Source organism: Rattus norvegicus, chromosome X, assembly GCF_021556685.1.
Source record: "Rattus norvegicus strain SHRSP/BbbUtx chromosome X, alternate assembly SHRSP_T2T, whole genome shotgun sequence".
Lineage (NCBI taxonomy): Eukaryota > Metazoa > Chordata > Mammalia > Rodentia > Muridae > Rattus > Rattus norvegicus.
This window is the reverse complement of record NC_141554.1, coordinates 9730294-9755003: the sequence shown is the minus strand read 5'-3', so window position 1 is coordinate 9755003 and position 24710 is coordinate 9730294. Positions and strand designations below refer to the sequence as shown.

Sequence of the window (24710 nt, the reverse complement as noted above, 5' to 3'; positions counted from 1 at the left end):
ATTCAGTATGGAATTCAGTATGGAATCTATACTGTTTTTTTTGTAGATCTCACAACCCACCACAAGGAGGCACCCCAGGGAAGAGTCTAAGGTTAGAGAGTTCTCTAGGAAAATACTAAATAGGCTGTGTTGCAGGGAAATACTATGTATCTGTGAGATATATAATAAAAATATGTCATACGAATGGGGCCCAATTTATGAGTAGAGTAGACCTCTACCATATACAAGGTTCAACAACTAGTGACTTGGAAATAAAAAGGGAAAACAACATACAGTTGACAGATAAAATTACACATTTATACAATAAAACCTGTATCTGGTAAAAAAAACATCAACTTCAGGACTTTGAAAAGAATTGGTTGGTTGGAAGAATTAAAACAGATGCACAAAGCAGCAAATGTCATTTTAACCAATGGTCAGGGCCTTAATACAAACATAATTTGGCAAAATATCAGATAGACTCCTTTTAATGAAAAAATAAAATCAAGATGTATAGAGTACTTCTCTCAAATATACATGTACACCTACAAAAAGTTTATCAATATTATTGGTACCTGAGAAGCTCTATCCCTGTAACACAGAAAGACCCATGGGCAGCTGCTTCCAAACATATACTGATTTGGCCCCACATACTACAGTTTGCCTTAAAACCAAACAAATAGCTTAGGTTTGTTGCATACCTGAAAATCTGTAAAGAATTTTCAACTTTTTCTTCATTCAGTGCCCATAGTGTCCTCTGTGAACTAGGTCCACTAACCCAGATCAACACAGAGAAATCAAGAACAAGATTACTATCAAAGACAAGGAACAAATTCAAGAAAAAAAACTTTATTCTCCAGTTCAAAACTGAACAGGTCTGTTGCAAAAACTCCAAGTATCATGTGTTAACCTACTTTGATGGCTGAGTCTGCTATTACAAAATGAAGCATTCCAGTAAACCAAACAATGCCACAGACTACCAGTATGAATTCCAAATTAAACCTTCTAAGTAACACTTTCTTAAAACATTAAAAAAAAACTGTTTCTAAATTCTTACTGTTCTAACTGCCAAATTCTAAATATTGCCTATATGAAGTTTTTATAATACTAACTATAGCATTTATTTCAGTCATATTAAGAGGCAGATAATGACACATCTGCAATCCCAGCATGTAAGTGGCTAAGGGTGAGTTTGAGATCTGCTTGGCTACACACCAAGTTCCAAGCCAGTCAAGGCTATTATAGTAAGAAACAGGTCTACAAAATGCAATTACACATTAAATAAAATCAAAATGTTTGCTAGAGTTAATCCAAGGCCTAGGTGCAAATTCCAACATCAGAAAATTAAAATGTTTTCTAAGGATCACCTATAACCATGCTATCCAAACTTCATATGCATATAATGCTATTAGAGGTGTTGCTAAAATGCAGAAAACCACATTCTGAGATGGTGTCCATACACAAAAATAATAGAATATAAAAGCTAACAACCTCCTGGGGCAATCTAGTTTCTAGACTGCCCTGTAAATAACAGAGACTCTGTAATAATGATCTCAAGTCATTTCCATGCTGTGTCCCTCCAAACTTTGACCCAAATAAAAACAGAATCCAGAAATGGATACCTGTGAAGTGAGTAGGCCATTAGAACTATCAGAATCTCTGGCGCATGTTGGCACTTTTTGGCTTTAAGGATGAATCGAAAGGGTGCCAACTAAGGAGCAAGAGAACATGCCTCACCAGTTGATTGGTCAATCAGTACCTTGACTTTAAACTTCTGTCATTTTTTTTTTATTATTTACAAATTCCCAGTATTCTCATTTGTGTCTCTCTGTGTGTGTACACATCTGTGTGTGCATGTGGAACAAAGGTAAAACATTAGGTATCTTTCTCAATTATTTTGTACTATAGTTTTTGAGACAGGGTCTCTTACTGAACCTAGACTTCTCCAGTTCATCTAAGCTGTCTGGCCAATGAGTTCCAGGGATCTACCACTCTCCACCATCCCAGCATTCAGTATATTGTTAGCAGTTTTTGGACGTTGGAGCCAGAGATTTCGGATATGTTCCCAAATAATGATTATGTGCTTTATAGAAGGGTTTATACTGACAATGTAGTTCAGTGGTTGAAGGCTTGCCTAGCAATATGAGACCAAAACTGTGTTCCAAAAACACAGCAAAACTGTGTTCCAAAAACACAGCAAAAATAAAAAGGATTTAATAAGTGTAAACTACAAATTCAGCCTGTCTTTTTCACAATTAGAAAATCCACAGCACTATGTACACTTCAGTTAAAAACCTAAAAAAGTCAAGTTTCATCCAAACAGCAGCACCAAAATAGCACACTCAATTTCATGGCAAAATTACATCTCTGGAGGGAAGCAGCATTTTCTAGCAGTCTGTCTATCACAGTATGTCAGGCAAAGTGCATACTTCCCACACAGTGTTCCCTCCATTTCAGAGGCATCAAGTGCCTGTAGACAGAGCCCTGTTTCAAGGTCAGAGTCTTGATTCAAAACCAACCAGTCTAGACCAGGTGAGATGTGAGCACCTATAGTCCAGGTTAGTTAGCAGACAGCTGAAGCAGAAGCATCACCATAAGCCCAGGAACTTAAAGCCAGCTTTGGATGATGTATTGAGACCTTGCCTCAAAACACAAACCAACTGGACAGCTTATTTTGTATTGGTTACTGTGTGTATGTACCCATTCTTAGTTATGTATATTCACACAAACAAATGTGTAGTGGCTAGATATCAATGTTTAGTGTTTTCCTGAGTCTTTTCCCTTCTTATCTTTTCAGACAGGGTCTCTCACTAACTTGAAATGAAGATTCAGCTAGGCTGGTTGGCTAGCATGCCTTTTTAATCTGCCCTTCTAATATTGGGATCATAGGCATGTGTCACCACATCCAGTTTGTTATGTGGATACTGGAGATGGTGGTTACACTGCAATCATTTTAGTGAGGAGACATCTACTAGGTCTCAATTTTCATTTTATTTATTATTAGTAGCATATGTATATATAAGTACATGATGTGCATGTGTAGAAGCCAGAAGATAACCTTGGGGATTCAGTTCCCTCCTTTTTCCTTTACATGGGTTGGGGGATCAAATTCAAGTCTCCCTGCTAAGTCATTTTGCTGGCCTCTACTTCTATTTTTGGAGAATAGTTTAGTTTGGAGAATGCAGTACAGACTCACCTCAAACTTGCCATCCTCCTGTTTTATCAACCCACGTGTTGATATTACAGATACATGCAACTAAATTCTCGTATTTGTATTATATTTTATTAGTGAGATATTATATATCTCACTAATCATATTTTGATTTTCTGCCTCTGATTATTATATCCCCTCTCCCAGGTAGCAGATGAAATTACTAGTTTAACTACTGAGATTCTTGACTAATAGAATCTTCCTGATATTCTCTTTTCTTGGCCAAATGGTGTATCCCAGACAGCTTTTAATTCAGCATTACTTTTACAAGATAAAACTCTGAAACAATTTGTGGGCTACTTATGATAATAATTACAGAGACATCTAACAACTTGAGTTAATAATGTAAAACTTAAAAAGTAGACCACTGATTACAGCTATGGAAACTACACCACACACATGCACAGAACAGTAAAGGAAATTATAAAATAGAATCAAGAATTTGCTGGAATTAATCTTATTTTGTCCTTTCTTCTAAGTGTATTAGAGTCATACTGTTCAATTACATATACGTTTGTCTTCAACTTTCAAAATGCAGTCTGAACCACTTTGTAAAATACAGCTTTAGACCATATAAACTATGAGCATGCCCTGGCAAAAGTACAAATACCACACCTCAAAATTTTCCTCTTTATTGTGCAATAAAACCTCAAGGTCATTGGTTACTAGCAGTTTGACCTTGTGGAAGCTAACTACAATATAATGTTTCCTCATCCATAAAATGATTTACTATCTACTTCTTGACCCATTTAACACATTAAACATGGCAATATAGAGAGCACCTGACTCATAAGCTTTCTTTCATGATAGCTAATATCAGAGAAAACAGATGTAATCATATCTCTTACAGGAAGGACATCAATGAGGCATTAACTAGGGATAAAAGTCAAAGAAAGTTAAAATCCTCAGCAGTTCTTATACTCAGATATGAGGGCTGTGAAAGCACAGATAGCTTTTAAAGACCCCTATAAGTACACTGAGTCTATCTAAGATAATGTCTTTTAAAAAGAAGTCAGTCTTCTTTAGGGAGAGAGAAGTGCTGTTATCCGAATGGGAAAAGGGTCATAAGGTAGAAAGGAAGAGAACCCTAATATTTTAACACTTAAGAATTTTGGGGAGGGAATCCTTGATCAAAACTGTGTATGTACTTTGCATGTTTATAAATCCTAAAATTCTTGGGATACTGAGGCATAGGACTATGCATTTAAGTCAATCCTGAGCTATGTAGATGCTGTCTTAAATGAAACAAATACTATTAAGTAACTAAATAAATCAGGGTTTCAACTAAAAACAGGAGCTACTAGTAGTGCCTTAGTGGTGGTTTTGCCTTGAAGCAGCCCTTGCTACCTCTGTAAGTCTTCCTAAGCTGCATCTTTGAAGAGAAAAAAAATGAAAAATATGATTCCACTATCCCTTCTGGTCCTCTATTTCAGTGGTTTCCAAGAGACAGCTCTTAATTTGAATCATGTCAGCTGGACTACCAAAACAAAAACAACAGAAAACTTAAGGTGTGAATGAAAGTCAAGGGGTGTGTGTGTGTGTGTGTGTGTGTGTGTGTGTGTGTGTGTGTGTGTAAAATTGAAATACCCATGGGCCATTTTCACATCTTGCTTTTGACAGTGACAGCCACAACAAACAGATGGCTGCTGCTGACAAGGACTGCAACATTAAACCTAATGATAATTAATGTTTTATAGTTTTCTGTTTTTAAGAAAGAGACTTCACACATGAAGAGGTTCTACTTGATCCCCACAGCAGAACTGAAACCAAAGACTGTAACTAGTCCATCCCTGGTCCGATTGAAGAGACTAAGGCTTCTAGAAGTGGAGGCTAGGGCTGGTGAGTTAGGTCGGCAGGTAAGTGCACTGGCTCTTCCATGGCCCACGTGTGATTCCCCACACCTATATGCCAGTTCACAAGAGTCTGCAACTTCACTTCCAGAGACTGTGATCATGCCCTCTTCTGCCCTTTGCAGGCACCAGACACACACATGGTGCACAGACATACATGCAGGCAAAACATCCAAACAGAAAATAAAATAAACCAAAAAAAAAAAGAGTGGAGGATTTGCCCAAGATCCCACAGCAGATGAATAAATAGCCTAGGATTGAATCTGAATACTCAAAATTTATTAGACATCCATATACCCTGACTTATTTCCCACTGGTGTCTCACAAAATGTAAATAAATTAGAGAAATCTGCATACTAATATTATCTGATTTGATACTGACAATATTTTTTTTGAAATCCCAAAATGACCTTAATTTCCAAGTGATAGATGATTCACTGAAATCTGAAGGACTAAGCCAGGATTAGGAATCAACCAGTCATTTGAACCTACAAGGAAGTGTATATCAAAAATGGAAGCCTAAAATTCCTTCTAATGTTCAATTTAACACAGTGCATTACTCACATGTGTAGAAATGCAACTGTAAACCACCCTCTGGCTGGCAGTCTAGAAGTACAGTGTATACATCTATGTACAATACCATATTTGGTTACATTGCCTTGCTTTATATAAGGTAACATATGATGCTTACAAAAATGACTTAAGTAACATCATGACAGATTTCTTAGAACTTACTTCAACAAATGTATGGGTGTATACCATCTTGAAGAAGCAGCAGCCCTTTTCAGGTAAAAAGGCTTATGGGAAACAGAGCCAAAAATTTGAACACAGAACCTCCACTAATTCTGAACATTTCTTACTCTGGCCAACTCTTACCCAGTCTCAAATAAAATAACTGAAATGCTTAACAGCCAGGTGTGGTGCTACGTGTTCCAGAAGCTGAGACAGAGGGATCTCCAGTTTGAGCCCAGCCAAGACTGCATAGAAAGACCCCATTTCAAGACAGAAAGTAATAATAATTGCTCCTCAACAATGAAGTGGTTCAAATTTAAGTGATCTGAGAGGCGTATGCTTGGCTTTGCACACACGCAAACCATGCACATTGCCTATTAGCAGTACTCATTCTCAGGAGCAAATTCACCTCCAAAAAGGGAGGGATTTTAATGACAGCCATGCCTCATTTTACTACAGGGAGAAGTGACTGTATGTGATAAGAAATCCATCAGCTGAAAGTACCTTCATTACCAACTCCTATCTATAAGTCTTTTCTAGACAAATTAAAGCTGGGAAACTGAAAAGCCTATAAAGAAAATATTTTGAAGAGAAACATACTGTCTAATTAGTCCCATTTTCCTCCTTTGGAAATGAGTCAGCAGGTGCTTACCACCAAAATTACATTTTATCACAAAGCTAGAAACTGTTTAATATTTAAACAGAAGACCCGGGGACAGATAAGAACATGCAAATGGCACATATTAGGAAACTGCACATCTCATCTGACAGTTTATGTAGAAAAATCCTATGAGATTGACATGAAATTACTGAGGCACTCAAAGACACAAATACAAGGAAAAAACCCTTCTGAGGCTACCAGATAATACCATTTCCTTCCTTCCTAGGCATATGGAAACTCCAAGCTCACACTGCTGTCTGCCAAGAAAAGGGAAGATTTGCAGTAAGGAGAATAATGAATGAAGCTTTATGGTACACCACAGGGACTAAGGTGAGGTGCTAGGGAGACAGTTTATCACTTACGAAGTGCTGCTTTGCAAGCATGGGGACATGAATTTAACCTCCAGAACCCTGTCTTTTTTTAAGGTGTGATAGTATGGGGAAATGGACAGATCCCTGGGGTCCACTGTCTAGCTAACTTAGCAAGTTCTAGGCGAATAAGACACTGTCTCCCACAGTTAAACGCTGGGAAGAATCCTGCACAAGAGAAGAAGGACGGCTTGTAGGAGACTGAGGGAATGAGGATACCACGAGAACACAGTCAACAGAATCGACTAAGCAAGACTCATAGGGTCTCACAGAGAATGAGGCAGCAAATTCGTAGCCTGTGTGGGACTAAGCTAGGTCCTATACATATACCTTACGGCTGTGTAGCTTGGTGCTCCTATGAGAATGGGAGAGTATCTATGACTCATTTGTCTGTGGTAGGGACCCTTTTTCTCCTACTGATTTGCTTCATCCAGCCTTAATGAGGGTTTGTTCCTAGTCTTATTGTACTTGTAAGGTCATGTTTGGTGGATTAGCCTCCCTAGGAGACTTGTTTATTTGAAACAAAGGAAGAGTTGATCTGGAGGAGAGGGGAGGTGGAACAAGGAATTGAGAGAAGTAGCAGAAGGGGAAACCTCTAGAAAAAGTCTGAACTATTAGGCAAGAGGTCTCTAGAAGTCAGTACAAAGTCTCTTAATAGTTGCACAGTATTTCCAAGTAAAAGGTTTTATTAGTAGTGCTCACCCAAGACCATGATTAATTGAAAGAATCAAATATTTAAGTGGGCAGGAAGCTACAAAAAAGTAGCCTCTCCTACAATGTATAAATGACTCTCCTACAGTGTATAAATGCCATCCAAGGTCCAAAAGTGCAAGATTCACTGTATTCACCCAACAAAGGAAAAGGAGGACACTCTATAGGATGACATAATTTGAAGCTAGTATCATTCCTTTAGGAATAAGGTTAGTGTTAGTGTAACATGCATCAGAAATACAATAAAATATAACTAATATTTATGATGCTGGCACTGGGATTAAACTTTATGACAAGATTTTTCTTTTCTTAATATGAGTCCTAGTAATCAACATAGGTCCTTATGTCAGCACAGCAGTTTACCAACTGAGGTTATCTACCCTATAACCATGTTTGGAATCCCAGTAATAGTTTTATGCTAACATATTAAAAACACAGCATTAAAACAACATTTTTTAGAATCAGGAGAGACTTTGGTGTGACAAATGGTAATACCAAAGCCCAGAACAATAAAGGTGAAGCTCATCTACCCAAGCCACTTAGGAACTGACTGGGAAGCATTCTGATAGCCTCCTGACCTCTAGACCAGCTGCCTGAATCCAACACCAGGCAAATCCATGATCATATCTTCTCCCAAGATTCAAATTTTCAGTAAAACATTTCCACAAACATGTGTGATCTTCCAGAGATGCAAAGCAATGCACGTTAGAAACTTATTCACCCTAATCACATAGGTATCATCCTCCATCACTAAGAGAATGCATGTGAAAACAGATGCTCACCATGAGACTTTTCCTGGGCAACAGAGGAGGAAGCCCCAGCTCTTTAATCCCTATGAACGTTTGTCTTGGGTGTGTGGTATGTTTATCTACAGAACACACATACACATAGATGACTATACCTGGTTTTCACAGGCAAAGATACTTGTGTCAAGATGTGGACAACAGTCGGGTCTGAGACTATCATTTGAGCTCCAATCGTCAAGTTATTTCTCCCATCATGGAAGGAAAGGATAACCAATGACCTTGTTTTGTGTGGAGTCAGTCATCAGAACACAAGCTATTCCCTTGGTGCACACAGCAGTTAACCTTACACAGCTGTTCCAGGGTCAGATAGCTTCCTATCCTCCACAAACCTGAAGCTTTGGCACTGGATGAAGCCACCAAACCTTTCCTCTAGAGCAAACTTTTTAAGATTCCACTGTTTTCCTCTGCTCTTATTATCCTGGAAAAATAACTGCTAGGTTTTGGTTTTGCTGCTATTGTCAAATTATAATGCAAGCGTCTCCTTCACACAGCTGGGCTGCTGGTAGATAAGCCAGCTCAATAGCCACAGATAACAGCCTCAGAACTAAACCTATGCCCAGAAAACCATCGCATGGACAATGCCACAGCACCGATGCAGGGGGTGAAATGTACTACAAACATCATTAATTTGGAATAGGAGTACAAAACATGCAAATCATTCTTAATGTCCTCTAATATAAGTTCAAATTAAAGGAGAGTGATTAGTATGTACTCCATCTTAAGCGTGTATTTTTAAATCTCTACGTAAGAACCAACAGTATGCTCATTAATTTTCCTCAGTATTAACAAAGGTGCCTTCTGAAACTACCACCTCCACCTAGTAAACTCATTATTTGCCTCCTATATTTATCTTTATGGAAGACTGTGGTAGATAAGAGACTTATAATGATACAACGAAATTGTTAATCTCTGATAAAATTCAGTCCTGATCCTCTCTGTATGGATCCACAAATAGCACTGCATTTTCTCATAGCTATTGCTAGAATATTGAGATTACTGCTGTGGTGTAGCTATCTTAGAGGCATAACATGATCACTGCCATCATGCAGGAAGACTGTTGTGGTGACCTACAAAACAGCTTGGCCTCAAACTCATGGCAATGAAAAAAGTAGAAAACAGTGATAGCCTCATCTATGGTTATGTTAAATGAATTAACCTGACCCTCAACTAAGACTCCATTCAACACTCCCTCCTGCCTACCCCAGTTTTCAACTGACCTTGGGTGTATAAGAATATATATGGTATAGAAGGCTAACTCAGAGTGGGACAGCACTAACAGATTGTGTGTGTGTGTGTGTGTGTGTGTGTGTGTGTGTGTGTGTGTGTGTGTGTGCGTGCGCGTGTGCGTGCATGCGTGTGTGATGAACTGGTGACCTATAAAGTAATTGCCCTTTTTATCCTTTTTTTATTTTTCAGCTGCACAAAATACGTTCTACTGACTCCCTTCCTGTGGTGAACAAACATTTCCTTATACCTCCCACCCCCAGGAAAAATAAGGCACCAATTACAAACTATGCGATGAAAACTATACGAACACAATCATCTTTGCACTGTACATACTATATGTGCGTACGAACAGACCACACAAGTAAGTGTCAATCGGTACATATATACCATGTATGCATGTCAATAACTACTTCTTAAGAGTTCTTACTATGTAATATGTTAAAGTGCTCTTTCAGAAAAATAAAGCATGAGGACCCACAAATACTATCTCAATTAATACCCTATTTTCAAATCTATTAAACTACTTTGATTTCACTTATTACTAAAATACTGATCCTTCAACTGAATTATTGTGATCCTCTAAATGGGCATTGGGAGACTTAAATGTCTATAAATTTTTGTTCTCTGGAAAAAGAAAATTAATGAATGAATATTGGGGATGTAGTTCATTTAATAGACTTCTTGCCTAATTAGTATGCACAAAGCCCTGGGTTATATATCCAGCACATATTAACTAATGATAATGATGTCTATAATACCAGCACTCAGGAGATTGACACAGAAAAGTACCAGTTCAAAGTCATCCTAAGCTACACAGCAAAGTCTGAGGCCAGCTGAGAGCTGAGATCCTGGCTTCAAAGCAAAACTTATTTTGCTAATATAAGTTACAATTCTTTGTTTGGTACTTGTGACAAAGTCTCACTATAACTTAAACTGGACTTATCACTTTCCTGCCTCCACCTCCAGAGTGCTGGGATTACCCAGTCATACCCTCATGCAATGATTAAAATTCTAAACGTATCCACAAGCAAAAGTGTCTGATTTGGGTAGAATTAACAGGCTATGGATTATTTTGGCTCCTGCTATGCCAGTGGCGAGTACTGGATTCACTACCTACTCATAAAAAAAAGTCTAATAACCCTCCATGTGCTGCTCATTCCTCTATGCCTTTTGATAACATCCATTGACCATCTACAATTTGTAGAAATGGCTGTAGCTGTGATAAGTGTTATATATGGTTTTTGTTTTAATTTTTTTCTGAGACAGGATTTCTCTACGTAGCCTAGGCTGACCACAAAACCATGATCCTTCCATGTCTACCACCCTATTGTAAGGTATACAGATGGGTACAGAAGCCAAGTCCTAGAAGAAACTATCCAGGGGTAAGGTAGTTTACTCTCTTCAACACTAGTCACTACACACACACACACACACACACACACACACACACACACACACACACAACATATATACTTTAGCATATTATGCTTGTATCATAGACCTAAGCAGACTTATCCTAGTCCTCAAAAAGATTCTTGAGTGGGGATCAGGCAAGTCAAGAACATTTAAATTCATGCTGCAAAGTTTCAACAGTTTCTAAAGGCTAGAAAATACACAAAAGTTTAAGATCAGTAAACCACTAACAGATATTTTCATACAGGTAAACTTTTCCCTGACATTCTCCTAGGAGATGACTTTTAAAACAAATTCAAGAAAACCAATCATTGGTCAGTATTAGAGGGCACTCCACGACAACAAAGTTCTCTTCACTCAAGGCTGCCCACTAGCTTAATGTAGAGGCAAGAGGAAAGCTGGTGCTCCTTTTGCTGAGCTAAGGAAATCCTTCCCCATACCACAGCATTAATGGTACTTCCACTTCATCCTGGGACATCAAGGCTAACAAAGTATGTTTTTGTAGATGTTTCACATCAAAAGATGTGAAAGTAGGGCCAACCATAAAGCCATCTTGGGGTACCCTTAGGCACAATTAAACCCATGGGTCAAGTCAAAATTGCCCACTGTGCTAGTGAAATAGTGAAAAAAGGCATCAGCCCCCAGCCTGGTCTAATCTCTTAGTCTTACTACTGAGATTGATTCCAGATTTCTTGCAACAAGATTGCAGTCCCCTTCATCGGGAGAGTCAGTCTATTTTCTCACATTTATCAGCACTATCAGCACTTCATTCAGACTGCAGAAATATCTTTCAAGTCTAGATTTCATGTCCAAGGAACTCTTGTATGGCTTGGTTTGTTCTTAAAGTCTTGGGTGTGAACAAGCTTGACCTACCTAGTTATAGATTGGAAAGCATGTAGAACAAGTAGTTGGGGCAAGAAGAAGAGCCACTTTTTAAACCACAAATGAACATCAAAAGATAGGCCCAGCTTTAACACCCCCTGCCCCAGCCTCTGCAGCCTACTCAAATTGCCCAGTCTTAAAATCAGGATCTAATTAAGCGATTTAAAAATACTAACTAAATTCAGTAGTTTGGTGGTCTGTTAAACAGTAAAATCTAACTCAGATGATAAAGAATTGATTCTTCAACAAAATATGAATTAGACCTTCAATATTTCAAGGACTGACCAGATGGTTACTGGGGATGAAAAATTAAACACAGAACAGTGCTTGCAATTCCAGTCATTTTCACTAATCACACACATAGATAGCAGTAACACGATCTGCTTAGGAGAACTAAATCTACAAAAAGGCCATATTACAATGGTACAGCATCAAACATCTATAATTATAGCACTTGAGAGAGGCAGAAAGATGATGAGTTCGAGGCCAGGATGAGTTACATTCCAGGTGAGACCTTGACTTTAAAAATGAGGCCCCATGTGAGGAGGTTTTAAAAAGTCAAGCACAATTTTGACAAGAACACTGGTACTTTCTAAATACTTGCCTAGAAGACACAATCTGGATTCCTTCCTCAGCAGAAGGAAAAGAAGACGAAGTAGAAGAAAGAGTGAGAGCAAAAACAGAGATGCAGAGCAAAGATGAAAGAAAGAACTCAAAGAATGTTCTAGGAATGGCAAACAGTTTAGAACAGATGGAGTGTAGAGAGGAGGTGGCAGATGATGGAGCAGGAAACCAGATGGAAGGCAAATCCTGAAGGGTTTAACATCTTGCTGTAGAATTTGAATCCCTCTTGTAAGACTTGAGTGCTACAGATTGTTCTAAAGAAATAAATGGAATAATTAGACCTGTTTTAAGAAAGCTGATGACTATTTCTTTCTTTTTTTAATATTATTTATTTAATGTATATGAGTACACTATAGCTGTCTTCAGACACACCAGAAGAGGGCATCAGATCCCATTATAGACGGCTGTGTTGGCCCGGAAACCGGGAAAGGGAATAACACTCGAAATGTAAATAAGAAATACTCAAGTTAATATATATATATATATATATATATATATATATATATATATATATATATATATATATATATATAAAAGAAAGCTGATGACAAGTGGAAGACAGATTAAAGGACAGAGTCCAATTTGACATAGGGGGGGGGCAACTAGAAAGCAATTACTACATTGGAAAAGGGTCAGTGAGTGAGGGTAAGAAGATATCTTTTTAAGATGCTTCAGAGATGAGCAAAGTTTGATACTTGACAAACAACTAAGTATGAGTTGGGAGGGTAAGGAAAGTTGTGTGGGAAGATAAGTAACCAAGGCAAGTCTGTACTTTGGAACCATAGAAGCATGGTAAGCATATTAATTAAGGAAGAATAGAAGAGTAGACTAAAGGGAATGTCCATGTTTCCTAACAAAGTCACTTGTGTGTGACTTATCCCTAGGGACACAGACAAGAGACCATTAATAAATGATCCACATCCAGACCTGAAGTAGGGAAACAGATAGAGGGCATCTTTTTGTTATGTTGCATGGTAAAATTTTACTGTTTTGTTTTGTTTTAAAGATAGGGTTTCAGCAGGGTAGTGGTGACACACTGCTTTTAATCCCAACACTTGGGAGGCAAAAAAGCAGGTGGATCTCTGAGTTGGAGGCCAGCCTGATGTACACAGTGAGTTTCAGGATAGCCAGGGCTACACAGAAAAACCATGATTCAAAAAACAAAACAAAAAAGATAGGGTATCATTATACAGCTCAGGCTGGCCTCAACCTTCTGATCTGCCTGCCTTGACAACTTTGGTGTTAGAATTTGGTGGTTATCTTAAGAACACTGAGGAAAAGGACAGTTCAAAATATGACAGTGAAGGTGTGAATGCAGAATATTCAGGGAATGATAAAGATGCAGAAAACAAAATGATAAAAGATTTCAGTGGGAGGGCCAATTAAAATCTCAGGGGCTAAAGAAAAGTAACTCTAAACGTCAGTGATGGTGATTGGGAACAGAGGGAAACTTGGGGCATCTACTTTGCTCATTTTATTCTGTCATTTTAGCTGTCAGTCTTCCCCATGGGTTCTTCCCACTCTAACCAGGACCCGAATATATCAATGACAGTAATGCAGACAACATGAGTAGCAGTGTCTATGTCCAGGCAAAATATTGATCATTTTAAATAGTTCTATTTTGATTTTGAGGTAGAGCCTCACACATTAGACCAGGCTGGTCTCAAACTTGGGCTACTCCTTCTGTTTCTGCCTCATGAGCACTAGGATTATAAATACACTCAACAGACTAAGAAAGGGACTGGGGCACATACAACTTTTAAAAGCATTTTTACGCTGCCTACTACAGAAAGGGCTATCAGCTTTGATATTTGTGGCATATATTTGAAATGTGCTTACATAAACTCAACAGCTCAGGCTGGCCTCAACCTTCTGATCTGCCCGGCTTGATCACTTTGTCGTTAGAATTTGGGGGTTATCTTAATCCATAATCTGAATGCTACAAAATCTGAAACACTTCATGCCTGATCTCACATCATGATAGAGTCAAAACAAAGGCAAAATTAAAAAAAATATTTAACATCAAGCAGTATGGATAATTTAATTTATATAAATATGAAAGAGATTCATGCTTAATCTCAGGTCCCATTAGATAGGGATAAATATTCTAAAACCTAAAATATCCGATGTACTGTTGGACTCAAACATCTCAGAAAAAGGTCTACTTAACTCCGTAGCTATCTTAAGAAGACATCTACCAAATAGATTATCTGCATGTGCCCTTTACAATTAAAAAAAAAACTTAAAAATAAAAAACCCTGGGAGTTTCAGGACCTGTAGCCAGACCCTGATGACACCAGTTTAACACAAAAAACAAACAAACAAACAAACAAAACCAGGCTTAGGGGATGCAGCCTTTGTGTGGTAAGGGTTAGTTAATGGAGGCATACTCTGCCGGAACAAACTTGTCACTTCTGAGGATTGTCACCTGTTCATCCAAGAACTCCACTTGAGGGATCTCAATGCTAAGCAAAGGCTTCTTGAGGACCTGCCAGCTGAAATTCAGATACTCCTACCATAGGTAGTCATAGCTAGCTATGAGATGCTTTAAAATATAAGGCCATCATTCATCATGTAAACCCAGCATTCAGGAGACTAGGGCAGAGGAATCAGCTCAAATTAGAAGCCAGTCTGAGACTATACAGTCAGTCTTTATTTCAAAAAATAAAAATTTAAAAAGGAAAAGACCTCTGAAGTAGGCAAAGATTTTCTACGAAGAACAAAAAGGCAATAGCCATAAAAGAAAAAAGAAAAAATGTAAGTGGACTGTATTAAAAACATCAAAAGTCATGTTAAGAATTAAAAGGCAAACCACAGGTTGGAAGAAAAGAGGTGGGTTTTTTTTTTTTTGTTTTTTGTCTAAAACAGGGTATCACTAGTGGCCCAGGCTGTACTTGAACTAACAATCTTCCAACCACCATCTCCAGAGTGATAGGATTACAGGTGACTATAACCAAACCCAGAAATACACATACATCTCACAAAGGACTCACATGATGAATAGGATATTTCTAATGATAAAATAAGGGGGATCAAAAGTGAGGAAAGAGTTGGGCATGGTGCTTCATGACATTAATTTCATTGTGAGAGCCTGGACCAAGAAAATTGCAAGTTGGACATTTGAAGGTCAACTTGAGTTATATACCAAGTACAGGGCCAGGCTGAGCTACTGCCTTAAAAACAAACAAAACAGCAAAAACAAAGCAGTAAAAGATTTGAACAGACACTAAAAAAGGATATACAAATGTCAATAGTATTTTAAACTCACAAGGATCACTTCACAGTAATTAGAATGGGCACTACTGGGATGAGAAATCAGAACCTGCATGCTACTGTTAGTAGTGTAAAATTGTCTAACGCACTATACAAACCATATAGCAGTTCCTTAAAACAATAAAAATACATTCTTTCAGACAATCTTCAATCTTCTCTGTCCCTGTCTCTGTCTGTCTGTCTGTCTCTCTCTGTCTCTGTCTCTGTTTCTTTCTCTCTCTCTCTCTCTCTCTCTCTCTCTCTCTCTCTCTCTCTCTCTCTGTCTTTCTCTCCCTCTCCCCCCCCTCCCTCTCCCTCCCCCCCCCCTCTCTGTATTGAAAGTACTGATAATAGTCTTCAGGAGGTATCTGTACCCTTTATGTGTATGGCAGCATTATTCACAACAGCCAAAAGGTGGGACTAGTCAAGAGTCTGAAGACCAGTGAATGGATATTGTATAACATACATAGAAGCAGTATTCTAACTGAAATAAGATGACGACAACCCAGAGCACTTTAAGATTCTACTCACAAAGCACCCACAGTGCTAAATTCATAGACAGAAACTAGTATGTTGGTTGCCATATTAACAAAGTGGAACAAAGCGTTATATCTTATCAGAGCTTTGTTTTTTTTAAGATTTCTTGTGAATAGTAGAAATACTTATGTAACAATGTGAACAAACTTAATGCCACAAACAATATACTAGAAAATAGCTTAAATAATAATTTACATGTATGCATATTTTAACCACAATTTTAAAGTATGTATTTTAAAACCTATGAAAATACAACTGTGCCCTCATCAAAAATAAGTAAAATTCAAATAAAAATTATTTGTGAGTAGTTTCCTGTTTGGGAAATTGAGATCACTTTAGCTCAGGCATTACAGACCAGCCTTAGCAACAAAGAAAGAACATGTCTCCAAAGGAAAAAAAAACACTATTATAGAAGAACCAGAAGTTTTTATATGCCACTAGTAGAATTTTAATTGGTACAACCACTATAGGAAACTGCTGGCAACATCTACCAAAGCTGAGTGCTATGAGTACCACACATTTGCCTACGTTTATGTCGGGAGAACTGAGTAGGAATGTGCACCAGAGAAAACAAGCAAGAATGTTCAAAGATGCTTTATTCAGTTTAGCCAAATCCTGAACACTTCCCAAAGATGTAACAAGAAACAAGTACATTATCACTCAATTTATTCAATGGATCCATTAATCCCATAATCTGTGAAAGAAGACATACACCAGAGAGTTTCTATTATGTGATATTATTTATATGGACCTTAAAACCACATCAAAGCAATGGATTGACAATTTTTATTGTTGTTGTTTTAATGGTAATTTAGTTTACCTTCACGATGGAGTTCAGATGAATATTGAATAGATCAGGCACAAACTCTTCTGAAGTGCACCAGGCTTGATCTGTCACGGGCTGCATCGTCACAGAAAACATTGAGTGAGCAGTAGTATACTTTGGATTAATGCACTTTGTACTTTTCTACATTTGTTAGACCTCAAAGGTAAATTATGTCTAAAACACCTCTGGTTTTTCAGTTGGGAATCTCTGATTCAAAAGTCAACACATCACAACCTTAATCTTTTTCCTTCTCTAGGTTTAGACCCTATCCTACTGGAACTTCCCAGTATCTAATACATCTGATAAATCTGACGCCTTCTTCAGAGCATACTTTCTGTTCCTCTATGCTTCGTTATTCCTTGTCCTAAAACCTCTCTTTACCTATTGGGTCTTTTCATAATTATCTGTTCTTCTTTGGCTTAGTCTATACCTGGAATCTATACTTCCTATTTGCTTTCCACTGGTCAAAAGTCCAACTTGACAATGTTTGCCTTTCAGGGTTTTTGGTTTGGTCTTTTGAGACAGGGTTTCTCTGTGTACCCCTGCCTGTCCTGGAACTTGCTCTGTAGACCGAGCCATCATTTGCCTCCTACACACTGAAAGTAAAGGGTGTGCTACCACTCCCTGCCCTGCTGCTTTGTTTTGTTTTGAGGCAGGGTTTCAGTACATAACACAGATTTTACCTGATACTGCTTCCTGAGAGGCAAGACTAAAATTATATACCACCATGTCAGTCAAGGCCCTTTTAATTTTCAAAATCATCACAGAATTTTATTTTAGATTTCTTTTAGCTCATGCCCAGCTTGCCCCAAATGAAAAGGCATGTCAAAAAAATCACAATATAGGACTGGAGATAGTCAGGGTTAGAACACTTACCTGGTATGTATTCAAGGCCCTGGGTCCCATTCTTAGCAGCACTCCACCCCCTAAAACAACTCCGTGTGTGTGTGTGTGTGTGTGTGTGTGTGTGTGTGTGTGTGTGTGTGTGACAGAGAGGTGGGGAGGGAGGGTGAAAGAGAGAGGGTAAGTGAGAATGAGTTATCAAACTTTGGGGGAGGTTCATAATATCTATGCCAAGTCAGGTCCTGCCACCTATCCTCAAAAAGCCAGTAAAAAGAGCCAAATTAAAAGTGGTAAAGAGAAAGGGGAAATGTATGGAATGTAGCCACAATAAAAAGAGGGACAAATAGACTCAGTATCTCCCAAGCCATTCAAAGTCCTAAAGTGAGATTAAAGGATTTACATATCTAAGCAATCCTGGTCAAGGTATTCTCCCACCTACCAATGACCCATCATGATCTGGACTGAAAGGTGTTCTGACAAGTTGCTTTAACTGTGTGACATCTCTTTCACAGAGATTACTCCTCTGGCTGATGGCTCTTTCTTCTCCCACCATGAAATTCCTGAGGACATTTCCATTTCTTCAGGGTCCACTCTTTAATAGTCTCACAGTCAGATTGAGACATACACTATCTTGTTAAAATATCTCCAATTTGCCAGTCAGGTTACAGTGTTGTCACATTCCAGCATTTGATAAATGCATGGCATCCCTCCTATCCCTATCCTTTCTACCCACCATCCACCCATCTAAGAAGGGAAACCTTGAATCTTTTATAAAGGAATATTTCATTGCCTAATTGTAATGAAATTACAGTCCATTAACACAGGTAACAACAACTTTTCCTTCAGAAAAGAAAAAAATGATAATGTCTTCCTCATGTACCCTGGCTCCTGCCATTAGTAATAAAGTGAATATTAAAGAGCTTCATATGCAAAAATCTTACCTGTAATAATAATCAGAGTCAAATCCTTTTGCTGTTACAATTTTGCAAATTTGATTGCCTTTGCATTGCATATAACATGCCTGTACTTTAGTCAAAGGGCTGAACTGCTGGGCTGGAAAAGCAGCCAGGTAACAACTGCAAAGCAATGAGAAGGTTCTAAACACAGAAAGGCTAGTGTGAAAGAAACTACTTGGGCCAGGCTAACTGGTAGAGTCCTTGCCTAGCACGCACAAAGCCTCAGCATAAACCAGGAGAGGTTGCACACACCTATAATGTCAGCACTTGGGAGGCAGAGGCACGGAATGGGAAGTGCAAGGAAGCGTTGTGACGCAGCTGTATTCTGATCAATGTGGTATAAAATTAACAGCAGCAGTTATTATATTGCCTCAGCAAGGCAAGTCAGAAATGTAAATTAAAAAAATTTTAGAGCAGCTGGCAGATAAATGTTTTAAATAGATCAGATCATTCCTTAAAATATACCATGTGGACACAATGGAAAAACAACACTTCTCTTTTAGAACAATGAACTGGGATAATCTGGCATGCTGCATATTTTTATTTAAATGCACTGAAATAATTAGTCTTATTTTTTCCTCTGACAGCACCTTGAAATATGTTTCACTTCAAGAAAGACTATAGAAATGTCAAAATATTTAGCATATAAGCAAATGGGTTAGCTCTATTGGAATGAAATATTTATAAAGACAGATAGATGGATTAATTGACCTACATACCTGTAGATTTTTGGATTCCTGTGTTTGCTTGCTCACTCATATACATTCAACTCTTTTTTTACAGAAATCACTTCTGGAAGCTTTTGGCTTCAACACTGCCACCTGTAGACATAAAAGAGAAATAAAGCATGTATTATTCATTAGCGATGCATCTTTCCTGGGCATCTAACAGAGAAAACAAAAAGGAAAGTGAAAAAAGATTTGCTCCAAAAGAACAAAGTGTTCTTTCTCTCAATTCGACATACCTAAGTCATCCCCTTCCGCACTGTTTTGATAAAGTAGTTGCTTAGAAATGAAAACGTACCTAAGTCCCAGGTCATCAACCAAATGGTCTTCTCCTCAGTTCATTAAAAAAGAGAGAGAGGGAGCATTCAGGAAGGTTTAGAAGGAAAATGACGGAATATTTGAGATCATCCTGGGCTAGCTATCTGGTTCGAGTCTAGCCTAGGGGGGAAAAAAACAGGGAGAGTAGGGAGTGGGGTTGAAAGGGAGACAGCAAGGGAGGGTAAGAAGAATAAGGGGAGCGGGGAGAGCACATGCCAACATAATTTAACAGCCATTTCAAGACCTACCTTTTAAAATTACAATACAACTTGCCCTGTACAATAATCTGGGGATAAATAATCCTATAAATTAAACAGATAAAAAGAGATAAGGTACCCATGTTAGGGTTGTTTTATCAAAAGATCCTATGATGCCTATTTAAAAATTATAATTCCAGTCTGAACAGAACTTAGTTCAATCTAAACCGATTTTCGGTGGGTTGTCTACATTATAGTGTTCTGGCCCTGAATAGAATACGAATCCTAAAACATCTTCCCTGCATCCTACTGATTAAAATATTGGTAGATTCCTTCTTTTGTCCTTAAAAAAAAGTCACAGAAAGAACAGAGGAAATATACAGAACCAATTACCAGAGTCCAAACAGCCATAAGATAAAAGGGAGAGAAATAAAAACAAACCTTGAAATTCTGGAGTTAATTGGAAATAAAAGGAGGCACCTTGCCTGGCACTTGCATAACAGAGCTGAACCTCATCTGATCACCACAGTGTTCCCAGGACAAGTGGCCACCTCCTCCCTGGCACCAATGTGTTCAGTTAAAGGCACAAGAAGCACTTCCCGGGCCTACCGCTTGTAGACAGCAGAAGACCTCACCAAACCAGCCTGGCTCACTACCCTGCCAAGCCCATGTTTCTTACCCACACCAGATATGCATCCCACTTACCCATAACTTACGTTAAAGCCTGAAGGCTTGTTATGTTTTAAGGAACTACATAAACCCTGGAAAACCAAGTCTCCTTGAGACACTCACCTCCTCCTTTCTAGGAGGTACACACACACACCACCACCACCACCACCACCACCACCACCACCACAAACCTCTCTCTTTCCTTCCCAATCCCGGACGTGCACTGAACCATCCCAAAGAATGTCTTTGAGTACCCGCCAAGGACCAATACCGCTCCATGTGCCTCCAAGAAGCCCTCTTGCAAACGTGCACGAGGGCCCAAGGCTTGTATGCGCGTCCAGCCCTCAGAGGGAAGTTCTGCACACCCACCATCCCAGCCCCCACGGCTGCTCGGACAGCAGGAGGGAGCCCCCGGGTGTGGCATGGCGCTGGTACACAATACTTTCAACTCTAGCCTTCCCTGCACTCTGGCCGATCGTGCCACTAGTTTCTCCTCACCTAGTCCCTCTGGTCCCTGCTGGCCCAGAGCAGGGGCATCCTGGATATTATTGAGTGGGGATCACGAAGACTTGGGGCGACAGGCAACTACCACCCAGATTGCTAGTGGGTTAAAGGGTCGCAGTCTCCAGAAGCCTCATGGGTGCTCAGTTCCTCTGAAGAAGACAAGGTGAGGACAACCCCAAGAGACCAGAAGGAGGGAATCCTACAAGAGGTAGTCCTCCCACACCTCTCCCCTACCTAGCCTCCCGCACCGCTCCTCTACCTAGCCTGAGCGACCTTTCAAGCTCGCACCCTACCGGGCCGAGCACGCTCCTCTGGCAATGGGACCTGGCCAGTCCTTACCCCCGTCGGCTTTAGAAGCCCTGCTTCCCAGGCCGCAGCGACCCCAGAAGCGGGCAAGGCACTCCTGTTGCTGGGGCGGGGGGAAACCTACCTGAACCCGGGGTGCACCCTCCGGTTAGCTGTTTCCAGCAGCTGGAGAAGGCAATGACCGACGGGCTGTGGACCCCACATGTGGCATCGCTTTCTCAGAAGTAGGCAGAGCTTCCCTAGAGCTAAAGGACCGGTCCTTCACCTAGCTCTGGCTCGCAGGTTCTGTTACTGGGTCTTGAGACTCGCCCAACCAGAGCTTTCATCCCCGCCCCTTTCCCGCCACCCGCGCCGTGCCGCTCTGCGCTCCGCCCCTGGCCGCCCGCCCTTCGCTGCGGGGGCTGGACCCAGAGCTGCCTAGCTTGCGCCTCGTGGTGGAGTTCTGGGGCCCAGACTCACCGGAAGACTCGGGGCTGCCCTAAGATCGCCCAGACCCCCCTCCCTCCTAACAGTCCAGCATTCATCGAGCCGCCTAGGCTGTGGGCACTGCACACTCTGCCCTGTTCTTCCACTGACTCTTCACTCCCAGCCAGACACCTTCCAACACTGGGAGGGTTACTGCCTCATGCTTCTTCGGAAACCAGGCGCAAGTCGCCGGGCGGGGCTCAAGTAAAGCGGAGTAGGAGTAGAATGAGCCCATGAAAGGAGGCAAAGAAATAAACCTGTCAACTGCCAGGGGATGGATGCAAGTTGCAGCCTGTATCCTATTTCTGTTACATTAAATACCTGGATATGCTGCGGACCCCTTACAGCCCCAGTAATGTTCAGAGGCATCAATCCAAATATTTCCATACTAATTGGTCTTGGGTGTTGGTTCTTGGTTGTTGGTTCCTGTTCTCTCTCTCTCTCTCTCTCTCTCTCTCTCTCTCTCTCTCTCTCTCTCTCTCTCTCTCTGTGTGTGTGTGTGTGTGTGTGTGTGTGTGTGTGTGTGTGTGTGTGTGTGTGTGTGTGTGAACATGCAATAGCAGAAGACAACAGGCTTTTAAAACTGCATTTCTTATATGTATTACATATACCACGTTTCTCATTTAAAAAACAAAATATAAATAACAGAACAACTATGTTTTACAGAAATAGAACCAATGTATATGTATTATTTAAACTCACTGTAATTTTACTGGTTTGATTTAAAGTATATATTTAAAGTATTTTCTTAAACAAGCTCAAAATTTGGGGATTAGCAACTCCAAAGATTTCATCTTTAGTTCTAAAATGTCAATTTCATGGAGATTACTAAATGTAGTTATTTAGGAAAATGAATTCTTTTTCATCCAGGTTAATTGTATTTTTAGATTTGGCAAAGCACGGATTATTTTTAATGCCAAGAAAAAATAAGATTCCTGTTAATTTTCTAATGATGGGATGGCTGTTCTGGTAGCTTTTACTTGAATTCTTTCTCCTTCAGGCAAACTTCCTTTCTTTTTTTCTCTTATGTTCTCCCTCCAAAATTTTCTTTCAAACATAACATTTTTTGAGCATTTGTGTTCTTAAACAAGATAGGAAAATTCATGATCATTCATTATCAAAATCCATGTGAATCTCATGGTGCTGAATTTAAAATCCTGACTTTAGTCATTCATTTAACAGCCATTCATTTAACCTAATAATTGGGAACAGCGCTTCTCTGTTCTAATTGTTTAGAAACCGGGTTTGACCGTATATATAGCTCATCCTGGCTTTGAGCTCTGGGTTCTTCTCCTGCTCCAGAAAGAGCCAAGAATTGGTTTGGGTTTTTTTTGTTGTTGTTGTTGTTGTTGTTGTTGCTGTTCTTTTTGTTTTGTTTTTTAAAGTTTCCTCCTTATAAGAATAAAGTGCATACTTTTAATTAACACTGTAAAACAGAATTAAGCTCATTGACTGATAAAAATATATTATTACGGGGTTGAGGATTTAGCTCAGTGGCAGAGCGCTTGCCTAGGAAGCGCAAGGCCCTGGGTTCGGTCCCCAGCACCGGAAAAAAAAAATATTATTACTATGCATGTTTCTGGGTAAATCAGGACCACATAAATGATAAGTTGTCCTAAAGAAGAGACACTGAAGTGAAGAAAAGAGTTTATAGAAAACTGATAGTCCCCCTTTTTTACAGAAAGCATGACAAATGCCAGTGATTATGTCAAGAGTGACTGCTGCCTCTTCCCTCTTCTCTCTTCCAGTTTGAGCTAGGCCCAAATTTATCTCTTTTGATCATCATAATGAAAATCAACTAATTCATCATTCCGGTGATATTGCTTAGTAAATTAGCAATTTGAAAATGCTTTTATTACCTAATTAGTCCAAGTAAATGCCTCCGATAAATTCAGTTTTGTTCTAACATTTATTTCTGCCTCCAAAGAAACACTTGTAAGAAATACAAATGGCAAAGATAAAACTAATAGCAACTATACGTCAAATTTTTTGGTTGCATGTGGGTTACTGAAAAGTTAATGTCAAGTGACCTTTGGATCCTAAGTTATATGTCAGATATTGGTTCTCCATTGCTCTTTGGTTGCTTCTATAATGAGTTCCAGTGTGGCCTGATCTATTCTCCAGAAATGTGTTTCATTTCTTTCTGTTTACCTTAGTGAATATTTGTCTACACTCTTTCCATTGAATCACCAAGAATTAGCCCCTGAACTATATAGCTCACTTGACGATTTTCCTTTAGGTTTTAGTTCTTTGGTTTCAAAAAAAATATTGGAATGATTAAGCATGTAAATCTGGAAAGAGTACTTCAGACATAGTTCTAAGAGATAACAGTTACATTTCTCAAAACCAGGAGGGTGTGACCTATTTGATTAAAAGGAAACAAAGTAAAAAAAAAAAAATACACCAGCAGAATTCTTGTGTTCTGGCCAAAATTAAGCTAAGATCTCATGATATGTAAAGGGTATAATTCAAATAAATTTCCATCTGTTTTCTTCTACTCCGCTAACCAAGCACCATTATATCTCATATTTAATTCCTATGTAGTTGACTTTTGGGGGGCTTTTAAATAAGAATGTGTACTAGACATTCACCCCCACAGTCCTCAAGGAATCCTATGCTATCCTCCATGTGGTTTCAGAAATTTTCTT

At 39.2% G+C, this 24710-nt stretch overlaps 1 long non-coding RNA gene across 3 annotated transcripts in view; it reads right to left on the bottom strand.

Moving 5' to 3' along the window:
* The window catches only part of LOC120099382 (uncharacterized), an 81690-nt gene extending 59806 nt beyond the window's left edge, over positions 1 to 21884 (bottom strand). For all 3 annotated transcript variants that reach the window (XR_015646459.1, XR_015646458.1, XR_015646460.1), the window contains exons 1-3: positions 21722 to 21884; positions 19598 to 19699; positions 17074 to 17154 (exon numbers count right to left, since the gene is read on the bottom strand). This is a non-coding gene — a long non-coding RNA (uncharacterized LOC120099382). The remainder of the gene's footprint in view (positions 1 to 17073; positions 17155 to 19597; positions 19700 to 21721) is intronic.
* Positions 21885 to 24710: the final 2826 nt, after the last annotated feature.